Raw genomic sequence first — 15,584 nt, 5'->3', positions numbered from 1 at the left:
AACTGAATAACACTGCGGACAACTCCCGCGTGAGGCTTGGGCTAGGGAACTCGGAGTTGAAATCACAGACGATCTCTGGGGCATAATGTGTACACACACACGAAGGGTCTCCCTAAGCGCCAGATTCCGCTGCATACAATTTAAGCTACTTAATGGGCTCTATTACACACCGTGTAGAGTGGCGTCATTCACAGGCACCCAGACCCCTGTGTGCCCCAAATGCAAATCCTGTGAGGCAGACCATGTACACATGTTCTGGGCTTGCCCCGCCCTCAACACATTCTGGACGGCTGTGACAGAGGCACTCTCCGAAATAGTTGGTTCTCCGGTAACTATGGAGCCACTCGCCATACTATTTGGTACTTGGGAGGGGGAGAATGTAAGGAAAATGGCAAAATTTGTAAATGTAAGCATTATGGTGGCCAAAAGATGCATTTTGCAATGTTGGAAGCGCCGCAATCCTCCCACTTTTACGATGTGGCTGACAGCCCTTACCTGGACACAAATGTGCGAAGAGGAATACATTGGATCCCTACCTCCGACATCTCGACCCAAAAACGTCTGGTCGGAATTTCGTAGCTATTTAAATGGCAGAGATGAAGTGGAACTGACCTCATCTCCCCTACCAGGTCAGCCCGATATGCCTCGGGTGATCTAGCTTCTCCTATTGGTTTTGTGCTTTCCCTTTGTGCTTCTCAGCACCTCCCCGCGTTGTCAGTTGCTATCAGCTTGTGATGTATAACCTGATCATGGTGTGGTGCCGAATGTACGGTTGTGTTGTCAGCCCATTGCTATGTACTTTGAACTGTGCCTATCTTGACCTTTGTGCCAATAAATAAAAGTTTAAAAAAAAAAAAAAAAAAAAGTTGGCAGCCTTTATTACTCACAAGGGCATGTTTCAGTTCTGCAAGATGCTTTTCGGGAAATCCCCATTCCCCATTGAGCCCATTCGGGAATGCCGCATTCCCCATTCCCCAATGGGCTCAATGGGGAAAGTTTGCGCTCTTACTGCCGGTGGATTTCCCGCTGGCGGTATGAGCGCGAAATTTCAGCGTGTTTCCCCCCCAGCTAGCAGAAGCTGTGATTTGGCGGACCCTTAAATGCAGCGGTTATAGCGCTACCGCCACATTTAAGGGTTACCGCCAAACTCGTGATGAGACCCAATGTGTTGGTCGACCATGTTTCTAGACTAAGTGTGAGAGAATGAGGTGTGTGACTGTCTTGGAGAGGAGGCCGTCACTGATACGTTGTATGCTACCCATGACGGAGTGGTCAAGAGTCTTGAGGGAGGAGGAGATGTTTAAGTGAGTCGTGCATTTTATACAAGCCGGATGGCCGGAAAAAAGATTGACTGGTGAGGAGAGGAGTCTATGGGAGGTGAGGTCGGAATTGTGTGTGAAGGGCGGTATTTTGTATATATGGGATTGCGCAGTTGTTCCCCAAGGTTTGAGGAGGAAGTTGGTGGATATTGCACAAGAAGGCCACATAGACGTAGCAAAGACCAAAGGGGTCTTGGGAGATGATAATTGGTGGCCTGGGTTTGATCGAGATTTGGAGAAGCTAGTGGGGAAATGTTTTGCATTTGATGTATCATGTAAGAACACTGAGGCGTGCCAGCAGCCGATCGTGAAAGTAGATACACCCAAGAGGGTGTGGAGTAAAATAGCGCTGGATTTATTGGGACCCGTGGATTTGGGGAATGGTCGGGGAAATTGTTGTTCTAGTTGATTTATCTTCACGATGGACTGAATTTTGAGTTGTAAGAGAGATTCAGCTCAGGCTACGGTTGAGTTTTTGCATAATGTATTGGTGAGGGAAGGCCAACCCGGGTCTGTTTTGACTGATAACGGGACACAATTTGTTGGTGGATATTTCCAGGAATATCTTAGACTGTGTGGGGTGAAACAATAGGACAGCAATATATCAGCCACAAACCAATGGAATGGTGGAAAGGTTGTGTAATGGAGGCAGTGCGGATGGCAGGAGCATGTGGGAAAGACAGGAACATGGTAGTGAGGGATAGATTGTATGCATTGCGACTCGCCCGACATATGTCCGGGGGAGTGAGGCCCTTTGAATTAATGAGGGGAAAGGAAACCTAGTACCAGGGTTTCACCTCCTTGGTTAGGAAGGGCACACAAATCAGACTGTGGTGGAAGAAGTGAGGGGCAGGATGGATAAGAGGAAAGGAGTGGGTGAGAAGGACGAATGAGGAATCAGGGAGGAGGTTGGAAGTGGGAGTAGGTGATCGGGTGCGAAGGAGTTGTGAAGAAAAAGGGGGATAGGTTGTATTCCAACCCTGTACAGGTAATGGAGGTGTTGAGAGGGGCAGTGCAGGGAGGTTAAGTGTGGAACATGTCAAGCGTGGTAAAGGTCAAGCTAATGCAATGAGAGAAATGTTCATAACTCCCAACCTACAGTTCAGCAATGGAAATGTGTTCTCCCCCCTCAGGGAAGACTAGATAAGTAAACCTGTGATGTGTACATAGTTCACTGTTTTGGGTGCCTGGGTACAGTTCTTTTGTGTAAAGAGTTTATATGTGCAATGGGTAAGGGGTAGAGATGTGTTGTAATATGGCTCTGGTGGAACGCGGAGTATGAAGATGGAATATGGATTGTTCATGTACTCAGTAGAATGTTTAGTTTCAAAAGATTTCAGTTGGGGTTCGAGGTCCTGTTGGGGAGCAAAACGTATAACCCATGAACGCAAATAATGTACACACCGTGACAGAGACGAATTTAATGACAAACTGTCAGTGCTGAACAATGGGCCCGATTTTCCCAGATCTGGCAAAAAATGTCTAGCCAGGATCTCGAAAAATCCATTTTACCCTTAATTTATTTTAGTCAGTTCTGAACGCTTTAAATCGGGGGCAGAAACATGGTTGTGAGGATCAGGTGGGAGGCACTTACTCACAAAACCACTTGCGTGTCTGATCTTGCCCCCTGAAATCGCTTAAGATTGGACTCTGCATGACATATATGAAGCACAGCTTTTTAGGTTTAAAAGGTGTGCACATTTTCAACGTGGGGTCGAATGTCACTTGTGCATTGCTCATGCCTGCAGTCCAAAAACCTGCATAATGTGCACACCTACACCCACCTCACTAAAAGGACAAAATGTACAGTGAAACCACCGATTGAGGATAATTGTATTACAAACGAGGCACACCATTTTGTCCCCATTCATTTAGCTGGGGCACCTGTTCTTCAGATGTCATGTCCCCCCCCCCCTCCAACATTTTCAGAAAAGTTACTCCACTGAGATACCCTTTTAACCCTTTAATTGCCAAGGACGAGGTATCTTGTCCTTGAAAGTGTATGTGCAGTGCCAAGGACGAGATAGCTCGCCCTTTTTGGCACCTTGTTTTGTGCGATCACACAAAACAGTAATCCAACCCCCGGGCTATGTGAGGGGGAGGTCCCCCCTCACTGCCAGGGGGCTGGATTACCTTCAGTTTCACGTCGGCGTGCGTAAAGCCATTTCAGGCTGCTGCAGTGAAAATATAAGGTAAGTGTTCACCTTTCTCCCCCTCGATCTCCGGCTGTATTTCAAGCCGGAGATCGAGGGAGGTGTCGTTGGAAAGGGGAGGTTCTCCCCTTTCCAACGACACCCTGTTTGACAGCATTGCTGCCCGCGGATCGGGCGCAGAGCGCTTGATGCGGGGGCAGCAATGCCGACTAGACACCAGGGAAACGTTTGTGACGTGGGGGGAGGGGGGCTGCTTACAGTAAGCAGCCCTAGCCCCCCCGGCCCCCAAAGCATGGGGGCACATATATAATGACCCCTGGAGGCAGACAGGTGACCACCCCCCATTATATTAGAAAATTACCTGGCGGTTTAGGGTGCCCCTCAGCCCGCCCTAAAGTGTAGTGTACCTTTTCCATTTTTTTCTTTGTTTACGAAACTTGCCTTGGCGCAGAGGGGCACATTGGTGTGCCAATCTGGAGCTGGGGTGCCCAAACCTTACTGCCCCACCCACTGGGGGGCCTGACCATCATTTTTGGGGGGCCCTCTCCCCCCACCCCAAATGGAGGGGGGGTGTACCTCACGCAGGCGTTTGTAGGAGGCCCAGGGAGGCCTGCATGAGGTGCCCCCGCCACCCATTTGGGTTGAGGGTGGAGAGGGCTCCCAAAAATCGTGGGACAGGCCCCCCAGTGGGTGGGACAGTGAGGTTTGGGCAACCCGGCACCAGATTGGCACACCAATGTGCCTCTCTGCACCAAGGGGAGTTGGGTTACCAAAGGAAAAAAGTGAAAATGGTGGAACGCTTTTTAGAGGGGGCGGTGGAGCACCCCAAAGGGTCGGGAATTTTCTAATGGGATGGGGCGTTGACCCCATCGCCCCCCAACCGCAATGGAGTGGGTGCCATGACATGCAGCCCTCCCTGGGACCAGATATCTGCTCCTAGGAACGGACGCCTGAGCCCAGGAAGGAGTGCAGGACAGCCCCCCCCTTATCTGCCCCCGGGGAGGGGTACATTTTGCTGGTGTGACCGTAGGTAACATGTTTTTTGTTTTGTTCACAGCTTTTTCTACCCGAGCAGCTGCAACATTATGTGAGCACTGTTTTTTATTATTCTATTGTTGGGGCCCACTGTCAGTGGGGTGGGTGAGACTGGGGCTGGATTGTTGGTGGTGTGGGTGGTAATGGCCCGTCTGGGCAGATCACCTCCAACTGTCCTGGAGTTGCGGCTGGGCTGCCTTACAGCTTTTCCCTTCGGGGAGGTATTGGCACACTGCCGAGACTCCTTGGTGGGGAGAAGCTGTAACGCAGGGCAGCCAGGGCTCCAGCAAAGTCGGCGGTAATATCCCTGGCCTTGGGCACCCTTCTCCCATGTGGGTCTATGCTGGGGGTTCTGGGTAATAAATTCTGGGCCGATTTGCGTAAATCAGACCTCTGTGGATTCCCACGGGTGTCCTCTTGAGGGAAATGCATGGGGGTTCCCCGTTTTCCTTGCTGGCTTCGACACCCTAGGCCCAAATCTGTAGCTTGGGGTTACCAGTGGGTTACCCTTTTCCTTTCGCACCCCCGGTAGATGCACCCACACATGTGAGGTACCGCTTTCATCGGGACAAGTGTGGGGACGCGGAAAGGTAGACCATGTGGTGTTGGCGGTATGTTTCGGTGGGTGGCCAGAGCGAAAGGTATGAGAATTGTCTTCATTTCCATCCAATTTCAGAGACATTTCCCTGTGTACACTCACCAAAACACGTCTCCAACAACAGATGTCATACCTTCTCACGTTCCCACAGGTGTCCCGACGAAAAAGGTACCTCATGTGTGGGTGCACCTACCGGGGGCACAAAATGAAAAGGGTAACCCGCTGGGAACCTCAAGCCTTTCGCCACAGCACATTTTGTTCATACGGGCAACCTACAGATTTGGGCCTAGGGTGTCGAAGCCAGCAAGGAAAACAGGGAACCCCATGCATTTCCCAAAAGAAGACACCCGTGGGAATCCACAGAAGTCTACCTTGCACAAATTGCCCCAGTTTTTATTAGCCACAATCCACGACAAAGTGTGATATTTGGTGGGGGAAAAACACAATGTTCACTTTGTCTGGGGTCCCCAGTTTTCCTTGGTGGCTTGGACACCCGAGGCCCATATCTGTATGGTGTGCCGGTCGGCAGAGAGTCTGAAATTCAGGTGTCCAAACAGACTTGGGGTTACTTGTGTTTTAGGCTTTCCCCTTGGCCCCCAGGTGGGTGCACCCACACATGTTTATTACCGTTTTCATCAGGACACCTGTGGGAACACGGGAAGGTATGACATTTGTTGTGTTTGTGTGCTTTTCATAACTTTTTGACCCATTTGCTGGTGCCCTTTGTCACAACCCTTTTATTTCCCAAATGTGACCTACATTTAGTCGCTGGTTTAGGCACCATACACCTTTGTAACCTGCACAAGTCACCTACCCTTGAAAAGGTTCACCTGTGCTCTTTCAAAAAATGTATGCTTGCCGTTCCTCACCACATTGGTTTTCCCCATTTACACATGCTAAGTGCGTCTGTTCAGGCCGTGAGCGTAAAAATCCTGTGTACCATGGCTCAGTGTTTGGCTTGTGGTAATGCTTGTTTTGTAAAACACTACAAAAATGTGTGCTTTCCTAACTGCAAGAGTCGGGGGAATGTAGCGGAGCATTGCTTTTCTCAAAATTCATAGAAGCCATTGCGGTACCAAGCCAACCACGTCCAACACATACCTTTTTTTTCGGTCATTTTCCCGCTTTTCCCCCCAATCTATGGCATTTTCCCCTACCTAGTGTTTGCCTGATCTACGCAAATCACCCCTTCCTAAACATGGAAATTTGTCTACTTTTCAGGAATATATGCCCTTCTGTACTCCAATTCGGCTTTCCTACCCTTTTCTCCCATTTCGTCCATGCATGTCCAATTGGCAAAAATGGCCAAAATCGGCTACCTCTCACAAAACAGTTGATAACCACATCAAAATATTTTTTTCCATTTCCACTCAACCTGTTCTTGAAAGCCAGGAAATCGGGGAATTCAGCACAGCAAACCATTTGTTCCTAGCTCTTACAAGGAAAAAACCATAGGCTTCTTTGTACATCATTTTATTGCCATTTTTTGAAAAAACCCAACATTTTCCCCCTTTTTGCTTATTTACTCTCACCCCCCTACAGCAACCTAGGATTCCTGGGTGGCGTTCCAACCGCCTACATGTGGGGGAACCAAAGGGGCCAAATTTGACCGAGATATCTCATGTAACAAAAAAGTTACAAGGCATTGAATGGCCACATACCGAAATCACCAAAAAAAGGCCCTGGCACTGGGGGGAAATACCCATGGCACTTATGCCCCAGGCCCCGGGCCGCATGAAATGCGGGACGATAGAGGGTCTGGGAGTTTAGGCGCGGGGTGGGGGAAAACGGCGTGAAAGTGTAGGGAGGGGCGTTCGAACGACGCCACAAGAAACAAAAGCCCAGGAAAGGGCAGGAAGCAGCACCTGGGAAGGTGCGAAATATAACAGCAAGGGGCCAGGGGGGTAACCCGGCCGCCCTCAAGAAGGAACAAAAGGCTGGTGGTGTATAAGTAAGCCAGGAAAAGGAGAGGCGGCACAAACCAGGTAAGAGCTCACCTCTCTCGGGTAGGCTCTTAATGCCTGGATAAGGGGAAGGAAAAACGTTTGCTCTTGCGGGCTCACGCATTTCCACCTCCTCTTAAATTTGACCTAAACGCAGTGGCTACGAGTTCGCCCAGTTGTGCCGGAGCGGGAGCGACCCAGAAGTACCAGCTGTGAGCGAACAAAGCACCTTCGTCGTGGACAAACGAGACGGGCGAGGAAGATCGGGAGTAGAAAACCAGAAAAAGCAGAGGACGCACAGTGTGGAGGAGCCGAAAAGGGTGGCTGACAGAATTCAGACGAGAAGGATGGCGGAAGGAAGAGCAAAAAGGGCTCAAGAATTCTCAGAATGGGCGAGAAAGGCAGAGAAAGAATACGGGGCACAATGGGTGCTGGGGATAATGCAGAAAGAAGAAAGGGCGAAGGCAACGTCACCTTTGCTGTTCATAGAGCCCAGCAGCAGCGAAGGAGAAGACGAGGTACCGCAAGGACAGAAGAGGGGGAGAGCGGAGTCGAAGAGATCGGAGGAACAGACAGAGGCACCGACCAAGAGAAAGAAAAAAGATAAAAACAAAAAGGTACTGTGAATAATAATGTGGGGAATAAAATCGTAAAAATGTTTTAAAAAATTGCGTCACGGTTTCGGGTAAGTCGCCCAGAACCAATGGCAAGAAGAGCAGACGGGAGAAGGGATCCAGGGAGGAGCGGCAGGGGAGTTCCTCAACTGAAGCAAGCAGTGATGACGAAGAAAGGGACCATCTAAGGGCTTGGGTAAAATGGAGAGGAGTGGTGAGCAGGGAGAAACAGAGAGGGGCGGGGGGCAGGGGCAGAACCCAGGGAAACCCCAGTCCCGGCGCCACCGATAGGGCCAAACGCAGGTGGAGCACCGCAAGGCCCCAACCCACAACCGGGGGTGCCGACGGGGGCACCAGGGGCAACAGTGTTAGGGGACCCACCGCCGGGGGAAGCACTGACGGTGGCAGCGGCAGAAAATGGGGGGGCCACTCATGACGAAATATGGCAGGCCAACCATGGGTAAAGATGCACAGGGCAGGTCAATGAAAGAAATGGCTTGGTACATAAATGACAAAGTAAAGGAGAAATATGGAGGAAGGAATTGATCGATACTAAAAAAGGGGCCAGTGGTAAGGAATTTTGACAACTGGATGGCGGCCTTCACCATAATGTCTACAATTATATTACAAAAATTCCCAGAAGACGGGGTAGCATTAGTGGCGTATCAGCAGAGGGTGCTGAAGGTACATGCAGCGTTTGGGGGTGACGCATGGCTGGAGTATGATCACGAGTTCAGAAAGGAGATGGACTGCTTTCCGGATATGGGTTGGGACGAAGAAAATTTTAATCTCTACATATTTAATGTGCTGAAGGAGAAATGGGATTCCAAGGAGCGAAGCAGAGGGGGGCAGCAGAGAAGGCAATATTGGCAGAATGATTACAAAGCGGATTATAGATACAATAACAGAAGGTACGAATCCAGTTATGACAGAAATAGAGACCAGAGTTTTCGGAGCAGAAATTATGGGTCACAGAGAGGGTGGCAGAGCAGCCTGCCCCCGACAGCGCAGGGGGGGGGGTGGCAGCAGGAGCATGGGAACAACACGAGCAGAACCAGGACAATGACGGAATTTTGAAAAGGGGGTACCCTGTAGTGGGGGATGGAAGTGCAAGTTCAGCCACAAGTGCGAGAGATGTAAGGGTGACGACAGCAGCTCCAAGTGCACAAGGGCCGCAGCTCCAAGCGGCAGAAGCGATGAGACGCGGAAATAAGAACTGGGGCGGGAAGGGGGCCACGCCAGTAAAAAATTGAGAGGATGGAAGGGTGGCTCCAGAAATACCCAGACCAGGAAACGGCAGATCAGATCAGACAAGACTTTAGAGAAGGTTTTAACATCCCATTTACTGGGCAGGGAGCGCAAGACATTCCTAGGAACCTAAAGTCGGCAACCGAGAACAGAGAGATAGTGACCAGTAAGATCCGGAAAGAGGTAGAACTGGGGAGGGCGGAGGGCCCTTTTACGGCTTTACCATTCGAAGAATTTATATGCTCTCCACTGGGGCTGGTGCCGAAAAAAGACGAAGGGGAATACAGGCTGATACACCACCTATCCTACCCGCCGGGGGCCACGGTGAACGACGGCATCGCCCAGAGCGATGCAACAGTATCATATTCAGACTTCGAGGAGGCAGTAGAACTGGTCAGGAAAGCAGGAAAAGGGGAATGTATGGCGAAAGCAGACATTAAATCTGCATTCTGCCTGTTGCCAGTCAACAGCAGATCTCAAAGATGGTTATGTATGCATTGGGAGGGGGAATACTTCATCGACAAATGTCTCCCTATGGGGTGCGCCACCTCATGCACATATTTTGAGAGGGTAAATTCATTTTTGCAATGGTCGGTAACAGAAGAGATGAAGGAGTCCATGATGGTACATTACCTGGACGATTTTTTATTCGTTGGGCCCAAAGGTTCAGAGCTATGCAGGGCAACCCTGGATAAATTTGTGGAAATAACAAGCGAGTGGGGTTTTCCACTGGCGGAGGAGAAAACGATGGGCCCAATGCAGATTATCCAATTCCTAGGAATAGAAATTGACTCAAACAAAGGAAGGTGCCGGATCCCGGATGACAAGGTGACAGATCTGCTGAAGACAATAAAGGAACTACAAGGAAGAAACAAAGTGACAGTGAGAGAATTGCAAGCGCTGGCAGGAAAGCTGAACTTCGCAGGAAGAGTCATACTACAGGGGAGGGTGTTCCAGAGAAGTATTGAGCTGAAAACGAGAGGTGCTACAAAAGGGGCACCATAGAGTCAGGCTAGTGGAAGGAATCAAGAGAGATCTGGAAGTGTGGGCAGAATTTCTGAAATACTGCAATGGGTCGGTGATATGGCGCTCACCGGTAAACGAGGAAGGTAAAAAGGTGTTGTTCACCGATGCAGCAGGTGGCCTTGGTTTTGGCGCGATACTGGGGAAACAATGGTGTGCAGGCAAGTGGCCAAAAACATGGCAGGTGGCGGAATGGACAAAAAACATAACGCTGCTGGAGCTCTTCCCGATATGGGTCGCGTTATGCGCATGGGGGAAAGAGCTAGGAAACAAGGTCGACTCAAAAGAAGTGGGAGAAAGCAAAGGGTCATTGACAAGCTGACCAGGAACGCCCTAACGTACAAAACGGTTAAGCAGTACTAAAAGCATGTAAAAGATGTGTTGGTGGAAACAGGTGTAAAAGAGGTGGAAAAAATGTCAATGGAAAAAATGTTGTGAATTTCTCGAAGGGGCATCTGCCAAAGGGAAAAAGAAAAGCTGAGCAGCAGCGCACCTAGCGGCGGTGGCATATACCACAAAAGTGGCGGGCATACCGGACCCAACCGACAGCGCTAAAATAAAATACGCTATGAGAGGATGGGCGAAATTAGAGGAGAAGAAACCAGATAACAGAAGGCCGGTAAATTTTGGGAAGTTGATAATTCTGTTAAAGGTACTACGAGACACATGCAGCAGCACGTACGAAACCGCGCTGTTCAGGGCAGCATTTGCACTAGCATACGATGGGGCTTTCAGGGTAGGGGAACTGGTGGCCAGTAATACAGTGGCAGGAGACGGCCTGACAAGGAAAGACATTAGTATGGGAAACAAGGGGATGTCTATAATGCTAAAGAAATCTAAAACAGACCAAACGGGGAAGGGGAGAGCAATAGACCTCAATTGCATCAGAGAGAAGGACCACTGTCCCAGATGCATCACCCAAGAATTCCTAGATCTTCGACCAGAGGTCGACGGGCAGCTATTAATACATAGGGATGGGAGCACACTCAGCAGGTACCAGTTTCAGGCGGTATTGAAACAGGCGGTGGCAAAAGCAGGATGGGGTCCAGCCGAATTTGGAACACACTCTTTCAGAATAGGAGCAGCAACCTCTGCATGGGCGGGGGGCCTGGGAGCGAAGGGTGTGAGAGGAATTGGGGGATGGAAGTCGCAATGTTTTAAAAAATACATAAGGGAGGAACTGATATAACACTTATCTTCCCCGTTTCCATAGAGGCCGGACCCTACAAATCGGCATGGATAGTGGGGCACTCTTTCGTGACCCGGGCAGGCAGGTGGCTGGAAGAAGAGAAGCAAGGACTACATTTCAGAAACACAATTACGTCCTGGTGGGGCCTCCCGGGGATGCACTGGGAGGACATTCACGACAGGCTGTCGGACCGGATAGGTTTCAGGGACCCCCCGCCCCCCAAGTACCTAGTTATACATCACGGAGGGGACGACCTGGTGAGCACAAATAGGGGTAAATTACAAAGGAACATTTGCGAGTCGCTGCATAGCATAGCCCGCAGCTGGTGGAAAACCAAGATTTTTATGTCAGAAATAATACCAAGAAGGGTCTGGTATGGGGCACAGAAGAGGCACGCAATCGAAATAGCCAGAAAGAAACTAAATAAATCAGTAGAAGAGTACTGCAAGAGCACAGGGCTGCACTTCATAAAACATGGTCTACACCGGAACAATCCGGACATGTTTCACCAGGATGGGGTACACCTATCAAGGAAAGGGATGGGGGTTTTTTCCGACAACATTTTCAGAGCACTCCAAGAACGGGGTTGTAGGTAGGGTGCTTTTGGGGGGGACCTGAGCGGGCGGGGGGAACACCCGCTCAGGTGTGGCGGCATGTGCCCAGGAATGAAGGCCCATGGATAACAAGGACTCAGGAGGAGCCTTGGGCAACTTCGGGACTGGACACAAGGTGCCCAAAAGCATATGGCAGTGTATTGATTTTGTTGTGTTGTATTTTCTGTAAGAAAATAAAATGCATACGGCCTACAACTTTTCCATAAACATAATTTGTCTGCGATTTATTATTTAGTTAGGGATCTGGTAAGAGGAGCAAAGCGAGCCCACACTACTCAGCCTATGCCCCAGTCCCCGGGCCACATGAAATGTGGAACGATAGAGGGTCTGGGAGTTTAGGCACGGAGTGGGGCAAAACGGCGTGAAAGCGTAGGGAGGGGAGTCCGAACGGCGCCACAAGAAACAAAAGCCCAGGAAAGGGCAGGAAGCAGCACCTGGGAAGGTGCGAAATATAACTGCAAGGGGCCAGGGGGGTAACCTGGCCGCCCTCAAGAAGGAACAAAAGGCCGGGGGTGTATAAGTAAGCCAGGAAAAGGAGAGGCGGCACAAACCAGGTAAGAGCTCACCTCTCTCGGGTAGGCTCTTAGTGCCTGATAAGGGGAAGGAAAAACGTTTGCCACCCAACCCACCCTACAATAATAACGGAAGAAGAGGGGTGCAGGCAGGAGCCGGTACGGCGAGTACTCGTTCGGTACACGGTCCAAAAAAGAAGGAGCAAGCAGAAGTGGGAACGCCGAGTATTCTTTCGGTACACGGTCCAAGACATGTCGCAAGACATGTCGTAGGCGGCATGTGCCCAGGAACGAAGTCCCAGGGATAACAAGGACTCAGGAGGAGCCTTGGGCAACTTCGGGACTGGACACAAGGTGCCCAAAAGCATATGGCAGTGTACTGATTTTGTTTTGTTGTATTTTCTGTAAGAAAATAAAATGCCTACGGCCTACAACTTTTCCATAAACATAATTTGTCTGTGAGTTATTATTTAGTTAGGGATCTGGTAAGAGGAGCAAAGCCAGCCCACACTACTTAGCCTAAAGGGCTAATATGTATTCAGAAGTGGGGGTGCTGCTTTGTGATCTTAGGCAAAACTGTTCTGATCGTTTTTATTTTATTTGTGTTGAGTTTATTTGAACGTTTCACAAAATTATCAAATACAATACAAACACCCCCTCCCCACACTTGCTGGTGGGTAAAATCAATCATTTCCAGCACCGCATACTGCGATTTGTAGCTCAGGCCCCACGTTCCATTTGGCTGCGTGCAGCTGTACACCCGTCCAGTGGCTTACTCCAAGCTGCCCTAAATTCCCAGCACCCCCTCCTTACCTGCAAGCACCTGGGCGCCCACTGCTCGGGGCTCTGCGGACTCCGATGCTGCTGGTGTCTCCGCGCGTTCCAGTTAAACCACTCCCCCTGCACAGATAACAGGGCTTCTGTGAGAAGGGTTACAAAACCACCCCTGTCACGCTCTCCTCCCCCGCCAGTGCTGACGGTCAGCACTGTGTGCCACCAGAGCTGAAATTCTGAACAATGCACAGCAGCGACAAAGGGGCACCGTTCTTGAACTTGGCGACCTGTGACCTCGTGGACTTGGTTCTTTCTAAGAAGTTTCTTTCTTTTTCTTTCTTTCAATTATCGGAGGCGTGGGCGGACCCACGCTTCTAAGAAGTTGGAATACTGCCAGCGCTAGTAGCGGGAGGCGTAGACCGCGTGACGTGGGCGCGGCATTCGCATTTTCCTCGGACATCAATAGGCAGACGTCTGTGTGCCCTCCAGATACCTCAACATCATCATTAACATCTTTCCGGATATGCCATTTGAATTCTGGTACCGGTAGTTCTGGAGCTATGAGACGAAAGGCCCAACTACACGTTGAAGTGCCAGAAAGTAAAAGAAAGACAAGCCCAACTGCCATGTTATGAAATGGAACAAGGGCAGGTTTATTTACGCCCTAGCGGTAATATGAACAGTGCACTCGTTTAACTGGCTTCAGGGTTGTGCCTAATGTAAACAGAGCAACGGGTCCGTGTGCTTGTGAACACCAAGACGGCATGACGCAGGGGGGCCTAGTTGGCCTCGGAGGTGTGACAATGGATTTACCTTTACCACCCTCGTAATTTCCCAGTTTTACCATCAGACCGACTGGGGGTACATTTCTCGTATGTTCGTGCATAGGATAACGTTCTCACAAAACTAAATCAACGGGCCTACAATATCCCGGTAACGTGCGATCATCAACGCCAGTTCGTCTCACTTTAGGCCTCTTTACAAGTGTGTTGGATTTTGGGACCAGCTGCCACATGCAGTCATCGTGGTTACAGCTGGAAAAGTGACGAGGGTGTTTATGCTTTCAATCATTTGAAAATCGAAATAAAAGTATAGCAGCCAGTCATGATCTATCTAAAAAAGGTGTCCTAGATTTGCAAATCACAGTTTGCTACTTGTTTGCCAAACTACCTAAGTGGTGCCAATTTCTGGTCCAGTATGAGCAGGGCCAGTTACACTGGTCAAAACTGGGAGATTCACGACGTCATGGAACTGGCCCACGTTGGTCGTTCAGGCATTGACCTATAAACCAGCCCAAGCCTGGTTGGTATAGTGACTGATGGCTCAATACAAGGCACACTTCAAGGGTACACACGAGTGGACCGACACTCTGTCCCTAGCAGGCCAGCCATGGGTCTGTGTGAAGCGCACCATTTAACAGTGATCTAGAGGAGCCAAGCTACCCCAAGAGGGTCAGACGCTGGGCTGGAATTACTTGCCAGCCTGCCACTGTGTTTTGGGAAGCGTTTGTTATCTGCACATCAAAATCTCAAAGCCCTCACAGCCCTATATGGCTGTTTAACCCTTTAAGTTCCATGGGGTTCCCCCCCCAGTGCCAAGACCTTTTTTGGTGATTTCGGTATGTCGCCATTCAATGCCTTGTAACTTTTTTGTTACATGAGATATCTCGGCCAAATTTGGCCCTTTTTTTCCACACATGTAGGTGGTCGTAACGCCACCCAGGAATCCTAGGTTGCTGTATGGGAGTGAGAGAAAATAACCAAAAAGGGCGAAAATGTTGTTTTTTCAAAAAATGCCAATGATGTTCAAAGAAGCCTGTGGTTTTTTCCTTGTAAGAACTAGGAACAAATGGTTTGCTGTGCTGAATTTCCAAATTTTCTGGCTTTCACAAACAGGTTGAGTGGAAACGAAAACAAATATTTGATATGGTTATCAACCATTTTGTGAGAGGTAGGCGGTTTTGGCAATTTTTGCCAATTGAGCATGCATGGATGGAATGAAAGAAAAGGGTAGGAAAGCCGAATTGGTGGACAGAAAGGTATACATTTCTGAAAAGTAGACAAAATTCCAAATTTAGGAAGGGGTGATTTGCGCAGGTCGGGCAACAACTAGGTAGGGGAAAATGCCATAGTTTGGGGGAAAAGCGGGAAAATGACAGAAAAAAAAGGTATTGTGTGGACATGGTTGGCTTGGTACGGCAATGGCTTCTATGAATTTTGATTAAAACAATGCTCCGCTACATTCACCCGACTCTTGCAGTTAGGAAATCACACATTTTTTGTAGTGTTTCACAAAACAAGCAATACCACAAGCCAAACACTGAGCCATGGTACACAGGAGTTATATGCTTACAGCCTGAACAGACGTCCTTAGCATGTGTAAATCAGGAAAACCAATGTGGTGAGGAATGGCAAGCATACATTTTTAGAAAGAGGACAGGCAGACCTTTTCAAGGGTAGGTGACTTGTGTAGGTTACAAAAGTTTATGGTGCCTAAACCAGTGACTAAATGTAGGGCACTTTTGATAAATGAAAGGGTTGTGTGACAAAGGGCACCAGCAAA

At 49.4% G+C, this 15,584-nt stretch overlaps 1 protein-coding gene across 3 annotated transcripts in view; it reads right to left on the bottom strand.

Annotated features, from left to right (window-relative positions):
• LOC138580854 (very long chain fatty acid elongase 4-like) overlaps positions 1 to 15,584 on the bottom strand; it is a 298,176-nt gene that overhangs the window by 221,595 nt on the left and 60,997 nt on the right. The window contains exon 1 of one of the 3 annotated variants that reach the window (XM_069651731.1): positions 13,062 to 13,538. The exons of the other annotated variants lie outside the window; for them this stretch is intronic. The gene's annotated coding sequence lies outside the window, so the exon portion shown is untranslated. Of the gene's footprint in view, positions 1 to 13,061; positions 13,539 to 15,584 lie in introns of those variants that run through there. 3 annotated transcript variants of the gene reach the window in all.

Source organism: Ambystoma mexicanum, chromosome 3p, assembly GCF_040938575.1.
Source record: "Ambystoma mexicanum isolate Mex_15411 chromosome 3p, UKY_AmexF1_1, whole genome shotgun sequence".
NCBI lineage: Eukaryota > Metazoa > Chordata > Amphibia > Caudata > Ambystomatidae > Ambystoma > Ambystoma mexicanum.
The sequence above is the reverse complement of the archived record's forward strand: the minus strand, read 5'-3'. Positions and strand labels throughout refer to the sequence as shown.